The following is a 26,029-nucleotide window of genomic DNA, read 5'->3' as shown; positions in this document are numbered from 1 at the left end:
AGCTTTATATGCTTGTTTAAAAAGAGAGATTGAAACACTAATTTCTTTAGAAACCGATTTGTGTTTTAGTTGTCCTTGTATGTATATATGTATGTTGGACAGTAAAACCTTGGATTGCGAGCATAATTCGTTCCGCAAACGTGTTTGTAATCCAAAGCACTCGTATATCATTTGTGATCACGTGATGCTCGGCAGACAAAGCGTATACACGTACTACTCGTATTGGAAGACCCCGGTGGTTTATCAAATTAATATTTCTTTAAAAATTTTGCTCGTCTTGCAAAACACTCGCAGACCAAGTTACTCGCGATCCAAGGTGTTACTGTACTTCTTTGGTGCCGTACATCGCCAACTGAACTAATCGGAGGTGCGGGATTACAACGGTTGGCTATGTATGGTACCGAAAGAAGTTCAACATCCATACATAGCTGATGAGTCTTCATGGTAATGGATCGCTCTGAGACTGAATGAGGCCGCTTTAGCCGACAGATCTCTATGCAGCGGCGCAGGTCACACTGTGGAAATTGGAGGTGCCAAATGAGCGGAAGTTCCGGTGGTTGCTGGGGTAGATAACAAACGGGATCCACTAAATTCACCCCAGACTTCATCACAGATAAAGAGAGGTTCTCTCCTGTAACTATAATGATCTTAAATCTCATGCAAGAAGTGGCTACCGACTCGGTGCCGAGCCTGCTTGCTCGTGCGCTACTGTGTAATTTAAGGTCCTGTCATCGGCGGAGTCAGCGTTTACGCCGTGCGGTTGAAGGGAGAGAAAAAACAAGGATTAAAATTACTAACGTGCGTTTTTTTCCAAAATAGTGTTGGTGACTCTGGTTGTTGTTGTTGTTGTTAGCCACAACTTCCCACTGCGGGTTAATGGCTCCTCCACTTTCTTACATTCCTTTATTTTCTCCCTTGGCCCGCTCCAGTAGGGGCCTCCGAACACTTAAAATTTATCTCACATTTCTCTTCCACCATCTTCCCCCGCTTTCTTTGCCTTCTCTCGCGTGTTGATTCTGCAGTCAGTCTCATTACCGACTACACAGTTGCTGTCTTTCGGCCATATCTAAAACTGTGGGGAATATCTGGACACCCACGACACTCGTAGTGGTTGCAGGTCCTGCTTGGCTTAACCAACGTGCGTTTGTGTGATGGATATAAATTGGGACACTGACACAATGTATTTCTTGACGTGCGCGCACACACACACACACGCGCGCATGTGTATGCACGCGCACGGGCTCATTGCCGTGTTAATGCGCTGCCAACGAGCAGAAAATCAGCCCAAGGAGCAAACGCTGACAAGGTGATGGGGGAGGGGAGAATTGGGGTAAATAGCAAATCTGGGCGAAGGGAGTCACGGACGATGATGCTCCTCCGTGCTCTACGCTGGCTTGATGACAGCGACGCCACGACGTGGCGGGCTGACACGTGACACAAATTAATGCAAATCCGTGGCAGGCGGGAGACCAGGATGCCAATTCAAACACAAATTGACCTGCCGCGCGCGCGTGTCTGTCACCGTGTCACATCCACGGTGACACACGCGCCCTGCCCACACCCGCGCCTCAGCCGAGAGGCGCTATTTGTCTTCTGTGCTTCAACGACGCAGCAGGACGTGGGATCATTTTCCAGGAAATTAGAAATCCAGTTTTGGTTTCCTCAATTTGGCGCCAGCATTTGTGCCGCGGAAAGGCGCTTTTATTTTTTTCTCTTCAAGGAATTCGCACAAAATCCACAGCAGTTTCGTGAAACACTGCACCGCGGATAAAAAGAAAAGAAAAGTTAATTGGATTGGGCAGGGCTCAACGATAAATGGGATTGACGGCTGTTAGAAGAGACTGACGATGGAATGACAGCCGAGGGAGAGAGAACGCGTCCGAGGGAACGAGGTGATGAGATCTGATGGATTGCTCCTGGCACTGGACCATATACATTGGCTTCGGATGCTCTTTATTATACCACGGGCGAAAGAGAGAGAGATTAGCCATGAACTTCGTTGCAATCGCAAACGTTGTGCCACGAAGACCCACACCTATTACACCGACCGTGAGGTGACACTGAATAACGACGAGCAGGCGCACAAATATCATTAATCAATTTGCATATTCAATCACACTTGGTAAACAAAAAGAAAAAAAAAACCCTTATCTCTACTAAGCCGATTCAATAAGACGTGGGTTCTTACAGTTAATGGCATTGCTGCGCCGATGTCACCAGCAACACAACCCCCGACGGACCCGTTCTATGCTGCCTGTGACTCATTCCGCCTGGATGCACTTGATCCCATCAGACCTTGGAAGCCAAGCCGGGCTGGGCCTGGGATAGTCCTTGGTTGGCAGCGTATAGCAAACCGGCCAAATTCATTATTTTACTGGGCATCTTTGCTTCCACATCTATGCTCCCCATAAAGACAAATATTTACCGAATAGCTCAATCAGATTATTTCAGCAAGTGCTGCTTTAGCAAGCACAAATGAAGGCCAAACCCGCACACGAGGAGGTGGGTGGCCAGCATCAAGCCCACCTGCCTTTGTCTCCCGAGTGGCGATGTTTACTTACACACCGCATCAGGTACTCATTTGAGGCCGAGTCGACCTAGGAAAGGCCAAGGATCGGTTTAGATAATCTCTATCATTGGTGTTAGCCATGAGCAGGAAACGAACTTGGGTCTCCGGGTTCGTAGTGCAGCGCAGTAACCACTACACTACCGTTCCCCACTATGCTCCCCACCAACCCGTACTGACCAGCATGGTGAAGCAGAGTCAAGTAACGCGCATGAATACCATGCTGAGAGACTGCCTGGCTCATTGCAGACTTGGGCTGTGAATTTTCAAGAGCTGATAGTGCAGCAGCGCATTCTTGAATTCATCCGTGGTGGAGTTTTGAGTGTTGCCACCCCATGCATGTATATTTCCTCTCCATCATCAATATTTCCACGTGCGCCAAACACCAATTCACGGCCAAACATCCCAGGGCAAAACTCTCACGAAGAATATTCTTGATGCACAAGGAGGTTTTTTTCGGCAAATAAAGGGAATTATAATAATCACCATTGTTGCTTTTATTGTAAATGGACCATTGCCCAGAACACTACCTGAATACATTTAAAAAACATAAAAATTCTGGGCATGTTAATGGTGGCAGCTGTCCAGAAATTAAATAATACTGCACTTCCAATTTGCTGCCAACTCAGTGGGCGTTCAAATTCTAAATCTTTATTTATACTGCAGGATGAATCTAACGTGCTAGACGGCTCTTCTCCACTCATGTCCAGTAAAATCAGGTCAGAAAGTTACATTCACATGGCCGCCCTTGGTCACGAAACCAATTTTACATGTTTAATCTTTCTCCAAAATTTTTCACAATTGTGCCATCGGATCCCTTCCACACAGCGGTGCAAACCTCCAGAATTGTATTAATCCTGCACTTCCAGTCTGCTGCCAACGCAGTCGGCGTTGTCTTGACGAGAGCTCGTATTCACAAGCAGCATGCGGGCGTATTCAGAATCAGAATCTTTATTTATACTGCAGCAGGGATCCGATGAGCTATGAAAGCTCTTGTCCACTGATGTCCACAAAGTTGAGCATTAAACTAACTTAACATATTTTATCTTTCTCCGCAATGTTACCACAATTGGGCCATTGGCGTCCAGTCAAGACACCGAGGCAACCATACGGATCCCTCGTACAGCGGTGAAAACTTCCGTGACAGAGTGATGCCCACGAAAGGGTGTATCGCTGCACTGCCTGGATTCAAACCCGGGGCCTTCAGCGGTGCCAGCTCATCCCTCTGGGCCACCGGGTCAGCCAATGAAATACAACTTTTTAAGCAGGAGACTTGTTTCCCTGAGCCTAGAAAATTAGGAGGCGTCACCGGATTCAAGTCCCCCGCTACCCGTGCATCGCTGCACTGCCTGGATTCAAACCCAGGGCCTTCAGCGGTGCCGGCTCATCCCTCTGGGTCACCGGGTCAGCCAATGAAATACAACTTTTTAAGCAGGAGACTTGTTTCCCCGAGCCTGGAGAATTAGGAGGCGTCACCGGATTCAAGTCGCCCGCCAGCCCTCACCGTGAGTTCCCGCAGGCGAGTGGTGAGGGCCGCCCATCTCTCCGTCACGAGCCCCACGCGCGTCTCGACGTCGTTGGTGGCGTCCCTGGACACGAGGAGGCCGCTCAGCGCCAGCCACGCCTGCACCACGCCCTCCATGGCTGCCCGCCGTTGGTCCACTTCCGCGCGGAGGCCCTGGGAGTGTGTGGCAAGAGCAGCCAAGGAACAAATACGTGATTTGTTAGCAAGTCGCGGGAAGTGTGGAAATATAAATAGTCGAGGGTTGAAAAAAATATGAAATAAAAACAGCTAAAGCTTTTGCTCATGGTATTTCTCTCCCCATGAGAAAGCATTGCAGTGAAACTGAATCCTTAACCTTTCATGATTGAACCCGTGACATGATTGTGGCAGACACTCATTCAATATTAATAGAGCTCATATCAAATTCTGAAATATTTTTAGGGTAAAAAAAAAAATCGATATTTTCTGATAAGTCAACAAAATGATACGAGGTTAAATAAGGCATTGGTCTTGCTTGGTGTTTTCTTACATGGGAGACTTTATCCAATATCTTTTCCCATCACGTACACAACTGAGCTTTATATTATAATTTTTCTTCTTTTATTCCCGATTGGACGATTATTTTTTGGTAATTATTTATTTACTTTTCTGGGAAGCTTTCCTCTGGACAATCGCACTCAACTTCGCACACGCAAGGAATCGATATGGAAAGATGGATTATTTTAGCCGTCTTGTGTTTGTTTGAGAAAAAATACCGTAAAAAAAAGTAAGTTTTGTCAGTGCAGAGCATGAATTGTTACCAAACCTGTATTACACGCAAGGGTTGCCATACATGTCCAATTGATAAGCGACGTTGTTGAGCTTTCATTTGTGACCAGGTCGCTTTTGAAAAACAAGTTAATTCCTCAGTGGGCTTTTTGCCTGTAGAATGGGAATGGTTTAGTTGTTTTTTTTGTTTGATTTGTTTACCTTTCGTGTACTTTGCACTACTAACGTGTTTTTTACTGTTTGTTGTTTTACCCTTTCTGGCAATACTTTGATACTGACAAAAAGGGTCCCATTTTGTAGCTGCTCACCCCGAGCTATAAATGCTCTGATAGTGGCATGGTCTTTGTACTGTTCTTCTTTCGGTGTTCTCTGTAAGACACTGCTGAGACTAGGCCTGAAAGAAAGCCGTCTCTGGTGTAGGCCAGTTTCAAAGACAAGTCAAATATTATCAGAGCATGTTTGTTTGCATGTTTACCACACGTATACGTGGTTAATTCGAACTTGATTCCTTGCAAAAGGTTTCTATTTGGTGTTTGAACATCTTAGCACCTCCTGTTTTATTGCCATAAAGGTTAAAACCTATTCTTATTTTTTCGTACTGTTTGTTGTTGTCACGTTCTTAACTGCCCCTGCTGGACGTCTGTGAAAAAAATCTTTACAGCTCATTAGACTCCTCCTCCAGTATAAATAAATATTCTGATTCTCATACTCTGGTTCTTTCGGTAAAGTCACGTAGGTAGAAAAAAACCCCAAATATAATTCGTCACGACGTTTTGATTGCAACACAAGCGTTGGTCTCATGTACTTTCTCACTTAAAAGCCCTCCACTTGTGAGTGAACCAAGGTACCCTGATCACAAAACAGCCACATTTGCTCTAAAACAAAGAGCGCATATTTCTTAGCACCCCAATGAGGGCCATTCCTGTTATAGATTTTTCATTTTAAGGCCGGGCCATTTAAAGACGGATGTGTCATTTAAAAAAATAGTAATATTACTGTGTGCTTGTGCACCAAGGCCAATGCAGCATCACCTAATAATGTGTTAGGTTTGCTCATAAGCACAGTGGTCACCCAGAACAGAACAGAACCATCCGATTAGCGCGGTTTGGCAACGTACGGTGCGGAAGACGTTCAACACACACACCCACACACATACAAATGACTCGATGTCCAATTCACATGTACAAAATCAGGAGGCAAGAAGGCGATGCACCACCCGGCTACTCCTGACGCAAATCATCTGGACCAACACACACGTGACTCTTCAACAACATCAGCCACACGAAGAAGACAGCATAAGCGCCGACTAAGCGACTAGCGCATTCGTTACCGCCATCGCTTCACCCTTCCCGATTCCCATGACGTACGTCCACGTCATCGGTTTGTCTTCCGATTCGGGGCTCGGTCACCCCGTGGGGTCACCTCGTGGGGTCACCCCGTGGGGTCACCTCGTGGGGTCACCCTGTGGGGTCACCCCGTGGGGTCACGGTCACCCCGTGGGGTCACCCTGTGGGGTCACGGTCACCCCGTGGGGTCACCCCGTGGGGTCACAACGTGTGGCTCGGTTACCCTGTGGGGTCACCCCGTGGGGTCACCCCCGTGGGGTCACCCCGTGGGAGCTCCGTCACTCTGTGGGGCTCGTTCACCTCGTAGGCACCGCTCTGCCTCTCGTCCTGCGCACGGGGGGCGTCCTTCAAAGCGCAGAGGCCCGCCAGCTCCCGGTGAGCAGCCGACAGCCAGTCGGTCAGTGAGCCCAGCTCCTTGCGCAGTCTCCGAGCCAGCTTTAGAGCCTTCTCTAGCCTCTGCTTGTTCTCCGTCACCTGCAGGGAGGGGCGCGTGCATCGCGCGCACTCAAGTTAACGCGCCACATTGCTCGGGGCGCAAGACTAAAAAATAAAAAGGTAAGACGACGGACTTCACGCGGTGTTCCCGTTCCACATCGCACGTCGGTGCTGTGGTTTCCACTCGTCATTACGACCGATGTTGTCAAAAGGCCACCGGATATAGATTCGACAATCTCCCTCTTCTATCAACGACCAGGGTCCATCGCGCGCAGCAGATGTGGTGTATCTCGTTCACTGCAGTGAGACTATGGTCACTAAGGTCTTTGTAATCGTACTACGATCAGTTGAAAATGTATCTGTCCGAGCCAACTTAAGATAGAGAAAATTATCAAGCAATACCAGTTTATGTCCGTGCAATATTCACAATTTATCATGAGACAGTTATTTTTTTGCTCCCATTCCAACTTGCTTCATTGCTGTACTTAATTTTATTTGCTTCGGAAATGTTGATGACCCAGGTCCACGCGGGTTGGCCAGACATTTGCTGGTCTTTTGAGTTCTCACCCGGTTAAACAAATAAACTCGAAAACCTGAAACTTCAATCTCAAACCATGGACCACGTTGTAACGCCACGGCCCAATTGTTTCAGATCCTGCTAGCATTCCAAATCCTGGCCATCAGCGTCCTTAACCGCAACCTGAACGTACAAACATTACTCATCGACTATGCTTTTTTATATCCCCACGTCCAATTGTGGCTTGCGATCACACTGCGAGCGAGCTCACGTGCCGAGAATTTTATTAGGAAACTACTGGAACTATGCACTTTCAAATTTAGATAAAAAACTAATTTATTCAGAACTGCTTTACGTGTATTAGTTTGTTGTCCTGCCCCCCGCACCTCCGATTATCACCATTGGCTACGTACGGTGCGAAAGAAGTTCAACATGCACGTGGCAGTCACACCACTACATCATCACGATCATCATCAGTTGTCGTCTTCGATCCGAAGGTTGGCAATGACATTTTTTTTCAAGCTTCCCATATTTTCTGCTCTTTCCATGAATCGCTTCGTAACTCTTGGTCGTTGACTATTCTCTGGTGTCATATATTCACATCCTTATTTGTCTTCATCTTAGCTTTTGCTCCACTTATCTTCCTTCCATCCATGACATTCAGATAAATATTCCCCACGTGTACCTCCATGCACATGTCCTTCAAATGCAATGATTAAATGTGCAATGGTTATAAAACATCTTTTTTATTGGCATTTGCTTCTAAAAAACTTGAGGATTAAATCTTTCCCTTCCAGCTCTGTTTTGGCATTATCATTGGAGACGGCATTTGAAATCTTTGTAAAATGTTCTGATTATCTTTGGCAAGAGTCCATCCATCACAAATTACAGAATGCTAATGTAACTATGTCATGCCTTAGTATAATTTCCTTAGTTCTCACATCTCTAAAATGTAGACACCCATAAATATAAGACAGAAGGTTCAATACTTTCACTCAGCATGGATGGCAAGTGCTGAACTGGCACACGTCACGATGCAGACTCTACGACAATTCTTACGTTTACAACACACGCATCGAATCGTGCATTTGAGCACCAATGATTTTCTATTCATGCACATTTCGTGCAAATTATGAGCATGTTTCATTCGAACAAAAGGAGCGATTGCGACAGCAGGCGGCAAAACAAACAAGACAACACCAGTGAGGCTGTAAAAATAAGACAAATAATATGTTCTTGAATCAGTTTTTGTTTCTTCGAGTCGTGTTGATTCACTCATTTGTGGAGGGGCTGAGAGTAAATCTTTACACGCCTCACGTAACCCTTTGCACAGCAAGTTGCCATGGAACTACCCAGCATGCCTTGCGAACCCCACCACCCGCCCCTCCATCTCTCTGCATGAGATCACAAACCTCGGCTCCCAGGTCGTTGTAGAGCAGCTTGAGAGACGTGAGCCTCTGGTCGAGGTCACGCGGGTTCTCCGTTTGCTGCTTCTGAACGATCTGCCGGCCTAGCTTGATCACGGCCTCCACCTCAGGCTTCGCCTCGCTGAGTCGCCGGTACAGCAGCTGGACAAAGGCAGAGAAACAAACACAACGTAGACGGGATTTAATTTCCCGAGTTAATTAGCCGATTTGATTTTGCACATGCTTCAATTCCGTAAAAATGTAATAACTGGGCCCGAAATTTTTTAGAACTGGGCCCGAATTTTTTTTAAGTTTCAACAGCACACAAAATGCGCATTGGCGTGTCCAAAAATGTCCCCGATTGTGCGTAACGCTTAAGGCTTGAGGATCCTTTAATAGACACATTGAACACCATCATGTGTTGTTGAAACTTTAGGCACATGCTCCATGAATAAGAGGTTTTTACTATTTTTTTTGGAAGTAGTAATGTTGTGGTTAGCAGCACTCATGTTCCAAACTTGGGGACGTGATTTAGAACTATGGCCGCAGCTAACATCGGTAACAAGTGGTGTATAAATCTGTCTTGGGACACTTCTAGGTCGCCTCAGCCTTCAATGAATACCCGGTGAACAGAGTAAACATCACCACTGGCGAGACAAAATGCGGTGCTGACCACATCACTCCCTTCTACCCTGCCTTGCCTTCATTGGGCGCTCACTAACAGCACTTGTGCCAACAGCTTATGAAGCTAAAAATGGGGAATCTTTGTCTTGGTATGCATGGTGGTGTGTTCACCACTCTCGTGAACCCAGAGACCAGAGTTAGATTCCCAGCTGTGACGAATGTCAGCGAGAGCTGGTATCTGAACCGGTCCTGGGGCTCAACCTTAGTTGACTCAGCCTGAAGCCAGTACTTGGTGCATTGTGCAAACAGCACTGGGTATATAAAGGTATTACGTAAAAGGTGCGTGGAACGAGGACCCATATCTTAAAGAGAGGATCGTTTTCTTGGTTCTTTCGGTAAAGTCACGTAGAATGGAAATAATAAAATAATAAAAATAAAACATAATAAAATAATTCTCACGACGTTTCGGCCACAACGCAAGCAGCCGTCCTCAGGTGGAGAGACTCTGTCTTCTCGACAGACCTGCTCTCCACCTGAAGACGGCTGCTTGCGTTGTGGCCGAAACGTCGTGATGTATTATTTTATTACTTTATTATTTCCATTCTACGTGACTTTACCGAAAGAACCAAGAAGATGAATCCCTGCAGTCACGAAAGCTTTAAATCGAAAGATGAGAGGATCGTTGCTTTTAAAATCTGGCAGTTCGACAGCATTGATTCAAACTCTGCCGATGAGACACTGTGTCGAAGACGGCCCAGAGTTTGCTCGTATTAAATCAATGCTGCTGAAATTATTTACTCCCTGTGGGTAGCGGGAACCGAATGGGGTTGGGAAACTAAATACTTCGGTTTTCTTTCACGTGGAGCTACAGCTTATATGAAGGAGCCGCATTCCCTCCTGATCTATTTTGCGTATATAAAAGGCGAACGGGCATGGTGCTACCACACAACATCACCTCCGATGAGCGCGGTTGGCTACGCGCGGTGCGAAAGAAGTTCAACGTACATACACGCATCGCTGTGCGCACCACGCCGCCCTTGACAGGCGCTCGCTTAAGGCACTTCCTCCCCCCCAACAGTCTATAAGACTCAAGGAAGAGAATTTTGCTTTTATATTTTACACCTTCGATTTTCAAGCCAGAAGATTTACTCGCACGACTCGGAGTAAGTGAGCCATGACCTCAAATCGCAAGGATTTTTTTGAGTTTTTTGTTTAAAGCCCAGCCCCGTGGACAATGGCGACAAATACATCATCACAAAAGCAACTACATGCCTCCGTGTGGATGTTAGGGAGGTCATCCCAATCTCCGCGGGAACGAGGAGGCACTCTTCATAAAGCAAAAAGCCTTACAACATTTCCACGTGCGCCTGGGGAGAATCACCTACCGCAAGTGATAGATGCATCAACAAAAACATCGCAAATGCGCCCTCGGGAATTGATGGGATATTACGTCGCCATGGAACAAAGACGCTCATTGTATCGCGTGCTTTCAGGTGCGCTTCTGCGGCCGTCTGGAACGCTCTTCCGTACAATGTTAGGAAGCCACTAGAGCCATGCACTTTTAAAATGTAGATTAAAAACTAATTTAGAACTACTTTTTGTGTTCGGTTTGTTGTCTTTCCTCCACACCTGCGATATTACAACAGTTGGCTATGTACGGTGCGTAAAAAATTCAACATACATCACGACAGCCTTGCTCTATAACAACGGCATGAATACCGAAAGCGCCAATGATTTGGTGACACGAAGGGCAAGTCGATTAAAGGTCCTTCCGCGAAGCAGGTGACGCGAGGGAGCCATTGCAGGGACTGCACCTTTACGTTTCACGTTCAATCGCGGCGAGCAATTTACATTTCAGTAAAAAGGGAAAACTTAAACAAGCCAATCTCACCCTCCGTGCACGTTTCCTGATCGAGATCAACTTAACATTTAAAGGATACTGTAGTGGCAAGGGCTTCCTGCTGGTACGGGCATTGATCTGCTCCAACTTAAGCTTAACGTGGGCTACGTTTAACGCAGCTGATAACATTCCGTTTGCGGGTCAATATTTTAATTGAAAAATACGACGAGGACATAACGTGCAAGCGTGCAGAATCGCTGGCATCAATCCGATACCAGAGTTCCGTGTGTCTCTCTTCAAGCTTGAACGTGGACCTGTCAGTAATCCTCAGGTTTTAATTTAATCATTGCTGGCTTAGCGCTGCACGCAAAGAGTATCGCACATACATAAAAACATAACCACGTGCACCGTTGCTCGTCTTGCCACATACGACGACATGAACTAATGGCACGAGGCAAAAGGACACTGCAAAATCTGAATTTTTATTTAGACTGCAGGCGGAGTCCGATGAACTTATAAAGCTCTTCTTCACCAATTGTCCAAGTAAGGGGCGTGTCGGCAATTTAAAACATTATTCAAACATTGGGATGGGGTGGCGGTGCAGTGGTGCGAGCATTGCACTGTGAACCCAGCGGCCCGAGTTCGAATCAAGTTTTGGCAGATTCCATACGCACGCACGCATGTATGTATGTGTGTAGAACTTTCGCACCGTACGTGAGCAACTGTGCTCATCGCAAATTCATCTGTCGGGGAATAACAGGGTAATATCGCCCCCATACTGGCAGAATAATGTCCAATTTGTGGCCGGTGCTGTGTTCAACTTATGCCCGACAGGGGAAGCTGCCACTGCGGGGTGAGAGAGGGGGGGTTTCCCCCCTGGGATGTATCATATGGGAGGCGTGGTATCAATATTAAGTGATGATGATAGTTAGAAGATGATAATTCCTGACCACAGCGATCATCCTTGATATCCGAAGGGATCCTGGCACCCATTCACTAACCCGCGCGGACCAGAGTGCTGAAGTATGGGGTCACGCCACCTGCATGACCCTACACAGCATGGGGGAGGCCTTCATGCAGCAGTCGATTGATAAAAGGGCGTGACTTTCATTCAAATGGAAACAAAATCATAAAAAATACAAACAAAAAGTGTCAACTGAACATCACGCGTCGGCTCGCACCTATCCTGCGGTGGAGGGGGGCGTGGGATGGAACGGAGTTGCCTGCAAATGTGTGAAATGAAATTTCTAAAATCCGAAAAATGTAAACACGGGCTAGGGCAGAGAAAGGGAATCTTCCACGCAGCTCGCGCCTCCACTCGGCACACCGGCTTCATCTCATCCCCGGAGCTCTTCCACATATCCCGCACACCACGTGCAGTCGTATTATTATTACTACGTCATCGATAATAGTAGATAATAATAATAATAGTCGTCTGCTATATGCGCTCTTCCTATACGTGCAAGGCTAACATGGGGGCGCTGCGCTTGACAGACCGCTATTGTCTGCCAATAGGGGGTGATGTTGCTATATGGCTTCGCCCGAATTAAGCAATTAGCAGGGAACCGTGTTAACTTTGGCAACTTTGACAAATTAGGACCGTGACGGCAGGGTCGCACACAACAACAACAACAACCGCCATTCACCACTAAGTGGCGGTGACGTCACCAGGGTGCTTTGTGACGCACACACGCATTCATGCACGTGCAGTCCACTATTCAAATAACGTCACGGGACTTTTAACAATCCTCTCCGAGGCGTAAGGCGTGCAAGTTCATAGTTCATCTTGCTGCCCTAAACCTCGCTCGCTACGGCCGTGGGGCTTACCCAGTCGAGCGGCGCCTACGGTGAGCTGCGTTCGGCGCGAAGAGAAGTTGAATGTACATACATCGCTGTGCGCAGCGTACCAGCAGCCGTAATAAGAGTTCGATCAAGGCACTTCCCCCACCCCCCCAACAGTCGATAAGACTCAACGGGAGATTTTTACTTTTATTTTTCACGAATTCGATTTTCAAGCATTAAACGATTTATTCGTACGACTTGGAATAAAGTAAGCGAGCCGTGGCCTCGAATCGCAATGGCGACAAATACAACATCACAAAAGCAACTACATGCCTCCCCGTGTGAATGTTAGGGAGGTCATCCCAATCTCCTCAGGAACTAGGAGGCACTCTTCTTCATAAAGCCGAATGCCTCACATTTCCACCTGGGGAAAATCACCACCCGCAAGCAATATAGACGCTTGAACAAAATCATCGCCGCAACCCGCCTCGGAAATCAATCTGGTTTTGGCTCGTCATGGAACAAAGACGGTCACTCCAATATTCGGGGTGGGAGGAATTCCACCGATCTCACCAGACACTGCTCGAGCTGCTTGATGATGGCATCGGGCTCGGCGCTTGACGCCCAGCGCTGGCTCTTCATGTCTTCGGCGACCGACTGCAGCCCCGTGCTACACGAGGACATCCTCGCCTCGAATGCCGCTGCCGCCGGATATCCGAACCGCAGCAGCTTTGTGCGCGCCTCCTCCAGCATGGTCTGCGAAGCAGCAGTGGCAGCAGCGAGACCGAAGGCACAACCCACGCACGGGGTCAGAACATTATATGAATATGTTTTTAAATCCTTTATATTAAGTTCGCTTGCTTGCTTGCGTGCTTGCGTGCTTGCTTGCTTACGACCGTGCAAATCTTTCGGTCGTTTTTTAACCCACTTCCCGTGATCAAATCGAGCTGACATTTTGCATACAGACTCATTGTGCGAGACAATTAATGTTCGTGAAAATTTTTTTCCAAAATTTTACACTGTTTAGGGAAAACAAATTAAATATTTAATTACCAATTGCTTAATACTGGCAGACAATCATCTGACCCATAGGTGGCAGCCATCTCAAGCCAGAGGACGAGAGGATTCTAGCCGCCACGCATATAAAGGATTTATAGTGAAAAACTTAGTTTTTACGGGTTATACTTGTTTCTACTTCTTCCAGAGTTCTATGCCGAGCTTCAGGTATCCTCCCCACCCCACCCATCCGCTTCAATCGTGCATTTTTGTTAATTATATTTTTGTGTTTAGACTGTTGTCTTTCCCCGACCCCTCCGATAATCACGGTTGGCTACGTGCGGTGTGTGAAAGAAGCGCAATATACAAAAGGATCACCTTCATTCAAAGATCCTTCCTCGTAAAAACTCTCTGAAAAAGAAGCTAATAACTCAGTGGGCTCTACCTGGTGATATAACAAAAACATAGTTTAGCTTAAATTATACATATTAAGTGATTTGCTTACTTTATATAGACTGTGCACTCAAATATTGTATCTTAGTATTGTTGTGACGTTTTGACCCACTCCTACTGGACATCTGTGAAAAAGAGCTTCAATTAAGCTCATCGAATTTCTATAAATAAATTATATATTATAGGTGACGTTTCAGAAAACAGCCCTTTCTTGTACTAAGTCCTCTCCTCTTACATTCTGCTTAATGGAGTATCTTTTTCCATCTCTGAATTGTTCAATTTAGCCATTCGTCCTGTTATCAGCAATCGTTTTCTTGGCCTCATCCTCAGCATCCTTCCTTCTAAAGCTTCCTTCACCAAGCCCTCCCAATTAAAAATATGCTCAACCCATACATTTTGCCTCTGAGGATATAATAAATATTTCTCAACAATAATTACAACTTAATTTGTGTTTGATCATCAAAATTACATACTTTTTCTTATCTATTGGCAGAAGAACTTTCCAGGTAAACCCGTGACTGGTAAAGACCGAAGTTTGACTGACTGAGTAAAATTATACTGGGAAAAAACTAATCTAGAAAACCCATGAACCAAGGTATTATATGGCATCGCCTTTTGGCTTTAATGATTATATTCTCACGAGCATAATTCACAAAAGCCACAGAAAAAAACTTTAAAGTACACAAAAACGCACTCTACTCTCACCAAAAACACTTTGGCCATCGCCAACACCGCCAGCTCCCGTTAAATTAAACAACCTCAGCCGCGCCAAAAAAATCCCACCGCTCCTCCCTTGCCCCCGGCGCCAAGTGGCGACACGCGCTGGGAGAAGGACAGCGCAATGGCACGACCGCAATCTTCATCTCCCACGCGCCTGCCCCCCGCCGCCTACGCTGCAGCAGCAGCAGTAGCGACGAGATTAAATCGCTCGGCGGTATTCCAACTCACCCTGGTGAGCTCGACGCGAGACTTGGCCCGGGCCGCCCCGACTCCGTCGCCCACGAGCCCGGCATCGGCGTACGACCGTTCGGCCGTCCCCAGAGCTTCCGTCGCCTCCGCCAGCTGCTGCCTGATTGACTGGAGCCGCGAGCCGTTGCACACGCCGCCACTTTAATCCCCGCGTCGATACGGTCCACCTCGAGCGCCACGGATCATTCCGGCTGGGTGGCGATGGCGCGTCGGTGGTGGGTGTTTGTGCGTGCCGCGCGTTTACAAGGTGGCCGCCGAGGTGAATACCGCGGGGTGGATTAATTACAGAAAGTGTGCGCTGCTGTCTGCTACGCAGCAAGGCGTGAACGATCCCGTGACGTGAAATCAAAAAAGCGAGGCCATGCGTGCTGGCGTCACGGTTCAACATTTGCCAAACTTGAACATTTATTTTCAACTTACCCAACGAGGTTAGGGCCCTGAAGTGAACCCCACCCTCACTCCTGCTGAATCACTGCAGACTATACCTCGCCTGTGCAACACACGATGCCTTCCATTGGGAAGCCACTGGAGTGACGCACTTTTAAAATCTAATTTGAAAAACTAATTTCTTTAGGATTGAGTTTTGTGTTTAGTTTGTTGTCCTCCCGCCCCCCCCCCCCCAGCGCTTCCGATTAGCACGGTTGGCAAAGTACGGTGCAAAAGAAGTTCAACATACATACAACATACATAGATAGGTTTGCTCGCTCTACAACAAACGGCGCGAACACCGAACGCGCCGACGATTTGACGACGCTCAGGGCAAAGTCGAGCGCCACCCCAGGCAGTGCCCCCCCACGCTCCCCGCCTCTCACCTGTGCCTCCCGGGGCAGCGCGAGGGCATCCGCTCCGTCGGCCAGGAGGGTCGCTAGACGGCGGCTCAGCGCGGCCGCCCTCTCCTGCACGAGGCGGAGGGCACGCTCGCGCTCCTGGCCCTCTGCGACGCGACGCTCCAGGTCCTGCCGTCTCTGTGTCGCCTGTGCGGGCGCCACGGTGGCGAGATGTTATCTCCCTCGTCTGGTATATTTGAGCTTTGTGGTTTTGATCCCAACCCACCGATACCTGTTGTGTATTTGGAGTTTGCATGTTCTCTCTCTCTCTCTCTCTGCCAGTGGTCGTGTGGATTTTTCTCCAGGTCCTCTGGTTCCCCCCCCCCCCCCCCACACACATTTAGAAGCAACGTGCGTTTCGAGAATTTCACTAAAATAACATTTCCACGCGATAAAGCCACTTCGTTGAGCTATAATTTGTGATAGCCAGGTCGCTTTAAAAATAATAATAATAAAAATAGATTGATAGTTTATGGTTAATGAGGATCGTCGCTGCACCTTCATCTTAGTCGTCATCGTTGTCCTCAACTCTTAGCTCGCCGATGTGTTTTTTCGGCACGACGTCCAACGTTTCGTGCAATATAAAGCGAGCTTTTTCGGTAACTCAATCGTAGAAGTGAGCTGCGGCGATTCAGTTCCCGAAGGTTCCAGCGCGTGCCGTGAAACGTCGGACGTTGGGGCCAAGGGTCACACGTTACAACCCGAAAAACACATCAGAGAGAGCTTTACAGCGATACGTCACAGAAAATCTATGTAGAAGTGTCGTCATTTATGTGTTGTTCATATGCACATGCACAGTCCCCACTTGTCAATCCACTGCTGGATGAATTTCCCCATGCTGTGCAGGTTTTGTGGGTTGTTTGACCGATCTTTTCTACGCTGATCGGTGAAAGTTGGGGAAAGGAGTATGTACATTGGAGCAAAGCACAGTACAACAATGGCTTTTGCTGCATTGTCCACTGCCGACAATGTAGTCCTGCAGGCAGCCTCCGACACCCTGTTGTATTTATGGTGGTCTCCCATCCAAGCACTATTCAGGCTCAAAGCTGCTTAGCTCCGAGATCTGTCAAAGATCGGGTGGAGGGCCAGGTGGAGTGGTTCAAGCGCCGTGAACGTCATGGCCAGAGTTCGATTCCCAGTTGCGGCTACCATCAGCGGTAAGTGGGATCTGAAACAATTTAGGACCTCTCCTTCCTTCATTCGGCAGCGGACTGACAAAGTGCGGTGTGCATGAAACATGTGAAATAGGTCTCAATATGCCAAGAAATAAATTATAGAGCACTGCCCACCCATAATAAATCACATTCACAATTGGAACATGAGCCATCTATCCATCCATTTTGGAATGGTGAATGTGATCTATTTGATAAAGTCATTCGAAACAAATTAAATCCAGTGAAATGAAAACCGTGGAGAAAAAAATGTCCGCCCGTGTATGTACGTATGTGGGAGCGGTAATGTAGCAGTTGGCAGACTGTGCTACGAACGCGGCAATCATTTCAATTTCCGCTCACGGCCAACACCAGCAATGAGTATTATCTGAACTGGCCGTGGGCATCCTGTAGGTCGATTCGGATGTCTTTTTCTTGCCAAAGTGCCCTGCCTAAGCCCACTTCGTTATATTGGTTATGAACATTCAATGTCATGTGTGTAACGTGTACAATTGACGATGACAGTCATAACAGCCAGTGGGGAAAGTATAGGAAGCAACTTTAGAAATAGGAACTTAAATTTTTAAAAAGAACGTTGCAACCTGGGGCTCAAGATCAATAACGAGCAAAGCAAAATCCACGTGTAACATGTTTGCTAAGTTCATAATCAACGTTTTTGGGTTTTAGATCGCGTTATTTATAAATGTGTCGTAACCCTCCACCACCCGACACGGCCAATCAGTTAAAAAGTGTCACGTTGACAAAAGACAAATAGCTCACTGCTTTAGCCCACCGGTGTGTTGAAGCCACAACATTTACAATTTAAGTACGACGTTTCGCTGGTAATTGCATCCAGCATCATCGTCGTACTCAAATTGTAAATGTTGTGGCTTCAACACACCGGTGGGCTAAAGCAGTGAGCTATTTGTCTTTTGTCAACGTGACACTTTTTAACTGATTGGCCGTGTCGGGTGGTGGAGGGTTACGACACATTTATAAATAACGCGATCTAAAACCCAAAAACGTTGATTATGAATAACATTGGTCGCGAAAGCCTACGTGTTAAAATGTTTGCTAAGTGTTTGAAGATATCCGTCCGAGAGATTCAACACATCCCTGCATGGACATCTTGGGCAGTTATTTGAAGTCGGTCCGGAGATCCCAAAATTATTAAACCAAGAAATGGAATGAGAAGCAGGTTGGACAACTTTTTTAAAACACACGGGAATGAAAAGCAACGTATCAATGTGTCTACGGAAGAAACGTTTAAAATCAATGCATAGTCTCCCCCCCGCTGCGGCGTACAGATCAGAAATGTCGACAATCGCAAATAAGTATGAGATAAAGGCGGAAAAGTGGCCAAAACAGCATGGAGCAGTCAAGTGCTGGCTTTGAATTACACAGAGAGACAGAAAGTGGATTTTCTTCAAAGCGGGGCAAATAATAAAGCAAAATTGAGGCATTCGGGACATGGCTTTGATTTGCAAACAACGGCAAACATTTGTGAGAAACGCAATGGAGGTTCATAATACAGGTTTTTTGGGTTAGATCGTGTAAATAGGTAAATGTGTCGTTAAACCCTCTACCACTCGGCACAGCCGATTAGTAAGGTTTGTCACGTTAACAGAACACGCCAATTCGTTTGAGTGTAGCACATCGGGTGTGTTGGAGAGCAAAGCCACAACGTTTACAATCTCAGTACGACCTCCATTGCAGCGGCAATGGCGGTTTCTTTTCTAATTAATTCTTCTTCGTACAACCACTCACTCACACCGGCAGGCGTGGCACACTTTGCAATAACATTCTCTAAAGACGATCGCGCTGGCGACTCAATAACACCAAGCAGCCGGCCAAAGAAATGCGCATCGACCCGCAAAGGCCGGCACATGGCCATATCGCGTACGTCTGTGTGCGTGTATGCATTTCTGGACGTGTGTGTGTGTGCGTTTCGTGGGGGAGCAGTAGTGCAGCGGTTAGCGCGCTGCGATGCGAACCCGGCGACCTGAAATTTCGATTCCCGCTCACGGCCAACACCGGTGATGATTATCTGAACTGATCCTGGGACTCCCTAGGTCGACTCAGCCTGAAATAAGTACCTGGTGCGATGTGTGAACATCGCCACCCGGTAGACAAGGGCGGCCGGGGGTGTTGCTGGCCACCCCACCCTGTCCAGTGCCGTGCCGGCCTTCATAGGTGCTACTCGTTAACAGCACTTGCCACAAATGTCTGTGAAGGCTGTATGGGGGATCTTTGTCTCTGTATTTGGGTGAAATAGTCGCAAATTGGTCAGGGCACTTACACTATAAATCAGACAACCCGAGTTCAATTCCTGGTCACGACTATCAACAGTGGCCGGTGGTATCTGAACCAGTAATTGTCTTCCACCACATTCGCCAAATGGCACTGACCAGTGTGGTGAAGTATGGCCAAATTAAGCCCATCACTGACAAAGCGTGGGGGGGGGGCTTCATCAAGCTGTTGATTGACAAAGGGGCTGCTCGCAGAATGTCTGGATTACAATTCACACATTATCCCCTTGTATTAAGGGGTACACGTTTTGGGGAGCATCTTCTAATTCACAGAAAATACCGTAAACATATCTACGTATAAATTTGTACATATGTATAGCTTGTACTTGGATGAATGTGCCGGGATGTATTACAACACCTTGTCATAAAGCGTCTCCCATTGAGCAATAACGGCAGAGAACTTCTCTCTGTTGCTCGAGTCCAGAGTTCCGTTGCTCGTGAGGTCATGAACCCGCGCTCCGTTCTCATCGGGCCGATGCATCGCCGTCTCAAGAGCCTTCAAAATAAATAAAAAACGATAAAAATGTTTCATCGGTAAATAGATAAAGGCAGGATAGATGGCCAGTGGACAGAGGTGGGGGAGGGATGAGCGAAAGAGAAAGATAGGGAAGGGAATGCAACTCATGCCAGGTGATTTAGACACAGAGCGCTGTAGCCATGGCGACGACAAAATGTCAAGAAATGGCACTCGATGCGATAAGACGGACGTCAAATTTGCGGAGCAGGAGATGAACGCTCGGCAAATAATGCTCGCTACTCCTGCGCCTCGCTCAGGAGGGCAGCGCGTTTAATGTCAGCGTGATTGACAGCAGAAGCATCCGATCTTCGGCGAGTCTCGGCAGAAGAGCCGTAAGCAAGGCTCCGACTTATGGGCAAGGCAGCTCTCGCTCTGGTGGCGCATTCCTCTCGGATGCTCCCCACACCCCCAACCCCTCCACCGGCTCTCAAATTGGCCTCGCCAATTTTGGCCCAAAAACGTTTGGTCGGTAATTTCGAACAAAAGGAAATTCAAGAAAACCATGCGGTCACGTTGTATTCCACTTTTTTTGTATGCCCCTGTTGAGATCCGGAAACATGTTGAACACGTGACGATGGTGCGTAAATGTTGTCAAATGCGTATTGGCCCAAACGGGAATTCCCACCCAGACACCTGAACTGGACAAACGGACGCTGATACAAAAACACAAATCGCAATTTGACTGCGCAACAAAATTACGACAAATTCATAAGATATTGCAATCCCCTCAACGTTGCTTTGGAGAAAAAATACCGGACAGATCATTTCTGAGCAGACCCCCTCGTGAATATTAGGCGGATCGATTTTTGTTCGCGAATTGTTTACTGTATTAAAAAGGTAAAGAATCGTCCTGCAATGTATTACTCGAATAGCCAGCTGGTGGAAGGGTCTCAACCAAAGGGGAGCTCTAGAGAGATCCTCCAGAGGGCATTTTAAGCCCTACTCTTTCCACAATGGCCAGATGTCTCAAAAGGGGTCGGAGTACGTATACTTTACATCACCACCACACAACCCATCAATTAACTTAACCATTAACCATGGTGTACTTGTTCATACAACTGGGTGGAGTGAGCCGGGGGTGGGGGGGAATTTAAGAAAGGTGGCCATCGTTTCAATTGCCACACCCGCAGATTTGACCCGATGACCTCTGTGACAAGCATTAGACCACTGCACCGTCAGCTGCGCTACGAACCCGGCGACCTGAGTTCGATTCCCACTCACGGCCAACACCGGTGACAATTATCTGAACCGGTGTTGGGCCTCCCCTAGGTCGACTCAGCCGCAAATGAGTACCTGGTGCGGTGTGGAGTACACATCGCCACTCAGGAGCGTGATGCTGGCCACCCATCCCCGCGTACGCCGTTCCAGCATCAATGGCGCTCGCTAACAGCACTTGTCCCCCACAGTCTGTTAAGGATATATGGGGGATCTTTATCTTTGTATTTGGGTGAAATGGTAGATTTAAGAAAACTGTCCATTGTTTCGACTGCCACGACAGGAGATTGACCCGGTGACCTCTGGATTGCACTGTGCCAAACATTAGACCACTACATCAGTTTAATGCATGGCAGTTACAAAATGCACTTATGTACACAGGCAGCATCTCTTACAACACTAGCTATGTGTGCGTTTGATAAATATTTCCAAACATAATCCTATACACGCATTGCCAATTGTGAAAGACACGTAACTTGCTGGTTATTTTTTTCATATTACACTTGTTACATGATCACAACATATGCAGACGTATCCGCAGGTGGATACGTATGCACATGGATCGGTGAGCTTGGAAATAGACTAAGTTTAACCATGCGTAAACCAGGATTGCTGAAACCACCAACTTCGTTTCTTCTGAACGGACAGATTTGTGAAGCGTTCAGTTCACAAATTACATAATTGGGTAAAGTAATATATCAATATCACCCCTACTGTGAAACGACTGCAGACTATAATTGACTGCGAAAAATAGTGCCTTCGTGATAGCCTTGCAACCGTATGAATCAAGTGAATACCAAATCTGCTAATGATGATAAGTGTGGGAAAGGATTACGTTTGCCTGTGTTATACACCATGTACATGCAACGAAATACCAACTCTGATAAGCACGGTTGGCTACGTATGGTGTAAAAGAAGATACCTACGTACAACTGCATTGCTACCGAATAGATGATACGTGTATTTGCGAATATCCGAGTGTGAGAATCGATGCGTACGTACATCGAGCTCCTCCGACAACTCCTCTGCATCGCCGTGGGCGACGTCCGTGCGAGCGAGCACCTCCTCAAGCCGTTGGAGACGAGCCTCCTCGGCCTGCAACAGCGACTCCAGGCCCTGTGGCCTTGCTTCCTCTTTCTCTAGCAGGAACTTTTCTGGCCCTTGCATTTCTCCAGTCTGCACCTGGGACTCCATGTCCTGCAGCCTTGACTTCTTGGCCTGCTGTATAAATTCCAGGCCTTGCATCTCCTCAGCAGCCTGTATCAAGGACTCGAGACTTTTGGGCCTTGCTTCATCTGTCTGCAGTTGGGACTCCAGACCTTGCATGCCTTCATTCTGCAACTTGGACCCTACGTCTTGCGGCCTTGCCTCATTGGTGTGCAATATAGATCCCAGACATAGCATTTTCTCAGTCTGCACCAGGGACTCCATGTCCTGTAGCCTTGCCTCCATAGCCTGTACCAGGGAATCGAGGCCTTCCATCTCCTCAGCAGCCTGCAGGAAGGATTCAAAGCCCCGTGGCCTGTCTTCCTTGGCCTTGTGCAACAACGCCAGGTGATGGGGCCTCGACTCCTTTGCTTGCAGCAGGGACTCGGGGTCTTGAATCCCTTCATTGTGCAGCATGGACTCCATTTCTTGCCGTCTTGCCTCCATGGCCTGTACCAGAGTCTCCGGGCCCTCGGGCTGTCGTGGGGTCTTGCTGTCGCCCTCGTCCTCGGTGTCCTCCAAGACTGCATCCTCTGTCACAGGAAATTGTAATGACCCGCTCGATCACTCGTTTTATTTGACAAGTTGAGCGGCCAACACAGCAGCGGGGCGGATAAACAACAAGTATGTTCACTGCTGGCAGAAAACCTGACATTTATATTCGGTTTCCTGTAAACATCAGTTAATGCAGAACAGGTTGCTGTGTGGTGGGCAGCAGAGGGGAAATAATGCTAAATCTGTTGTTGTAGTGGACTTCTATGCCCTCGCGTACACGCTTTCTACCTTCACCAACCCGCACGGACCATCATGATGAAGTATGGTCAAATAACCCTCGTGACCCACGTGGCTTGGGGGGAAGTGCTCATTGAGCAGCGGATTGACGACAAGGCAGTATACATCCACGTAGATAGTTGACTGGCACAGTAGGTCTGTTTATGTGGGCTCATTGCGGGTCTAATTTGTATGATAAAGCTTCATTATGAAAGGCAACAAATGCACCACGCCTACACATATCCCGCATGTGGCGACGCAAACTCCGCGGCATGTATAATGCGAAGCGGAGGAACGCGCAACGCCACATTTTAAGTAATTTTTTTTTTAAACAAAAAAGGGAACACGGTGGAGCCCCAGGGCTGCGTCCAATATAAATATGCCGTTCGGATCAAAGCGACATCCCCGACGCGCACACACGGGGCGAGTACGACGCCTCGAGGTGTTTCGTGGAGCACGCTGACAGACAAGAAAAGAAACACTTCGTGCCCGCACATGTACCGGCGCAAACGCCGCTTAATACGCGCTTTAATTTTCACTTCCGCTGTGGAGGGCTACGGGAGTGGGTTTGCGATCGGGGTTTAATTTCTCACCCAATATTTCTTAGGTCGCTGGTTTGACTGGAATTATAATGAGAATATTTATTTATACTGGAGGAGCAATCCGATGAGCTGTAAAGCTTTTTTTTACAGATGTCCAGGCGGTTAAAACCGTTACAACAAACAGTACAAAAACATGATAGTAGTGAAAAGTACAATAAAGGTAAACAAATCATCCAAAACACAATCAAATACAACTAAACCATTCCCCCCATGCTACCAGGCTAAGTCCACTTAGGTATTACATTCTTTTTTCAGAATTAGGTGGCAGGCGACTAGTAGTTGCCACAGCTATATTTGGAGGTATATTGGATGTGGAGTGCCAGATGAGGGATTATTATCTGGGTCTCTGACCCACACAGATCGAGCTGAAATGAAGCCCTGAGCCTGGTTTTGATATAAGTAATAACATCCCAAGGAAAATAAATGCATCCTACTGGATACCACTCTGATATAAGCACGCACGCTCTGATGCCATGAAAACAGGATACATTTCAACAGAAGTTTATAAAGCATAAGAAGCTGGATGCAATTACCAGCGAAACGTCATACTCAAATTGTAAATGTTGATTTTCTATCAAACACACTGGTGGGCTAAAGTAGTAACGAATTGGCATGTTTTGTTTAGGTGACAAATCTTACTAATTGGCTGTGTCAGGTGGTGATGTGGTTAACGACACATTGATATTTGTGCGATCTAACAAAAAAAAACCGCTTTATTATGAATAGTATTGGTCGTGAAAGCCGACGTGTTGAACTGAATTTAAAAACTTCAACCGAAAGCAAAGACCCCACGCCTACCCACCCGGGGTGCCAGCACTACCACGGCACTCTTCGCGATCCGTCTCCGGGAACGATGAGTCCTGGACCGTCCGCGGCGGGACTGTTGTCGTGGCAACCGTCTCCTCGGCAACACTCCTCGACGATGCTGCCTCAATTTTCCCGGCAACCGTTTCTGGGGATGCTGCCTCGGGGTCGGAGGTCACTGGGCGACCGGCTTTACTCATCTGAAAAAAACCAAAAACACGGAAAACGAAGACGGCTACAAATCGCTCGAGCGCTACAAAGTAGACGAGCGATACGCTTGTTAACAAAGTGAGGGGTATGTCTTGCTCGTGTGGATACAGAACAACACAGTCTCTACCGGATGCCTATAATCAGATATTGACAGCCTGTACATGATCGCTGGAATAGCCGCACCGGACGTCAGGAAAGCGGTCACGAGCAAATTGGAACAAGCGTAATGGATTGAGGACACTACACATCCACTCCATGGCCACAGAAATACAAAGAGAGACATACAGAGAGAGACACAGATACAGAGAGAGAGAGAGAGAGAAACTGAGATACAGAGTAAAAGAGAGAGAGATACGATCACAACAGGTGGGAGACACTAGACATCTGCTATGTGGGCGATGCCATGGAAATACACAGAGATACAGCGAGGCAGGTTGATACAGAGAGAGACATACAAAGATACCACACACACACACAGTAAGAGATACGATCACGAACAGGTGGAGGAAACTAGACATTTGCTACTGTGGCCACACGGCAGCCGTAAGCCACCTGACATCATGGAATAGTTTTTCCAGCCACAACAGAGCGGCTTAGAAGATCGCCAACGGCGGCACGATGGGAAATGTAGCAGCGAACGCTCGCTCGGCGCAATAACCACAGACATCGCAACGCGCATGGACGTTGCCAAACACCTCGCTGCTGGCGCAGAGAAAGATCGGTCAGCCTGGATATGTCTAAAGTGCCTTCGAACGGAAGTCAACAGCTCACAAGTCAACGTGCAGAAGTGAGGCTACTCTAGCAACTCACCCATCCAAACCACTCGGCCACTCCACTCGCTTCGATTGGGAGCGGGCAGCTCACAGGTCAACGTGCAGAAGTCCGTTGTCGCTCTAATGACACTGCCACACGCGTGCTTGCGGTGAGACACGGACCATGGGACGCCGTCTATTGGTCTGTCGGCTACTGCAGGAGCTGTGCAATGTGTGGGACCTCGCCGGGGACTACGGACCAGGCCACATCATTGGTGACGTGTGGTCTATCCACTGCCGGCTTTAACCGCAATGTGCCATACTCGGGTTCAACGTGAATGTAATGTAAGCACACGAGAATTATTAGAATACAGCAAGAAGAAACGCAGTCAAGCCGATGCCGACGTAGCAAAATATGCTAAGTAAGATAGTTTATACCCCATTCATCGCGCACCTGGG

The 26,029-nt window shown here is 47.5% G+C and overlaps 1 protein-coding gene across 2 annotated transcripts in view; it reads right to left on the bottom strand.

Annotated features, from left to right (window-relative positions):
* Positions 1–26,029, bottom strand: part of LOC133351870 (dystrophin-like) — a 325,976-nt gene that overhangs the window by 261,262 nt on the left and 38,685 nt on the right. For both annotated transcript variants that reach the window (XR_009756234.1, XR_009756232.1), the window contains exons 9-17: positions 24,607–24,808; positions 22,228–22,964; positions 19,852–19,989; positions 16,019–16,180; positions 15,186–15,314; positions 13,362–13,544; positions 8,549–8,704; positions 6,485–6,658; positions 4,071–4,244 (exon numbers count right to left, since the gene is read on the bottom strand). The gene's annotated coding sequence lies outside the window, so the exon portion shown is untranslated. The remainder of the gene's footprint in view (positions 1–4,070; positions 4,245–6,484; positions 6,659–8,548; positions 8,705–13,361; positions 13,545–15,185; positions 15,315–16,018; positions 16,181–19,851; positions 19,990–22,227; positions 22,965–24,606; positions 24,809–26,029) is intronic.

Source organism: Lethenteron reissneri, chromosome 5 (assembly GCF_015708825.2).
Source record: "Lethenteron reissneri isolate LAM-NWPU_2019-01 chromosome 5, ASM1570882v1, whole genome shotgun sequence".
NCBI classification, from domain to species: Eukaryota; Metazoa; Chordata; class Hyperoartia; order Petromyzontiformes; family Petromyzontidae; genus Lethenteron; species Lethenteron reissneri.
This window is presented reverse-complemented; position numbering and strand designations above follow the sequence as displayed.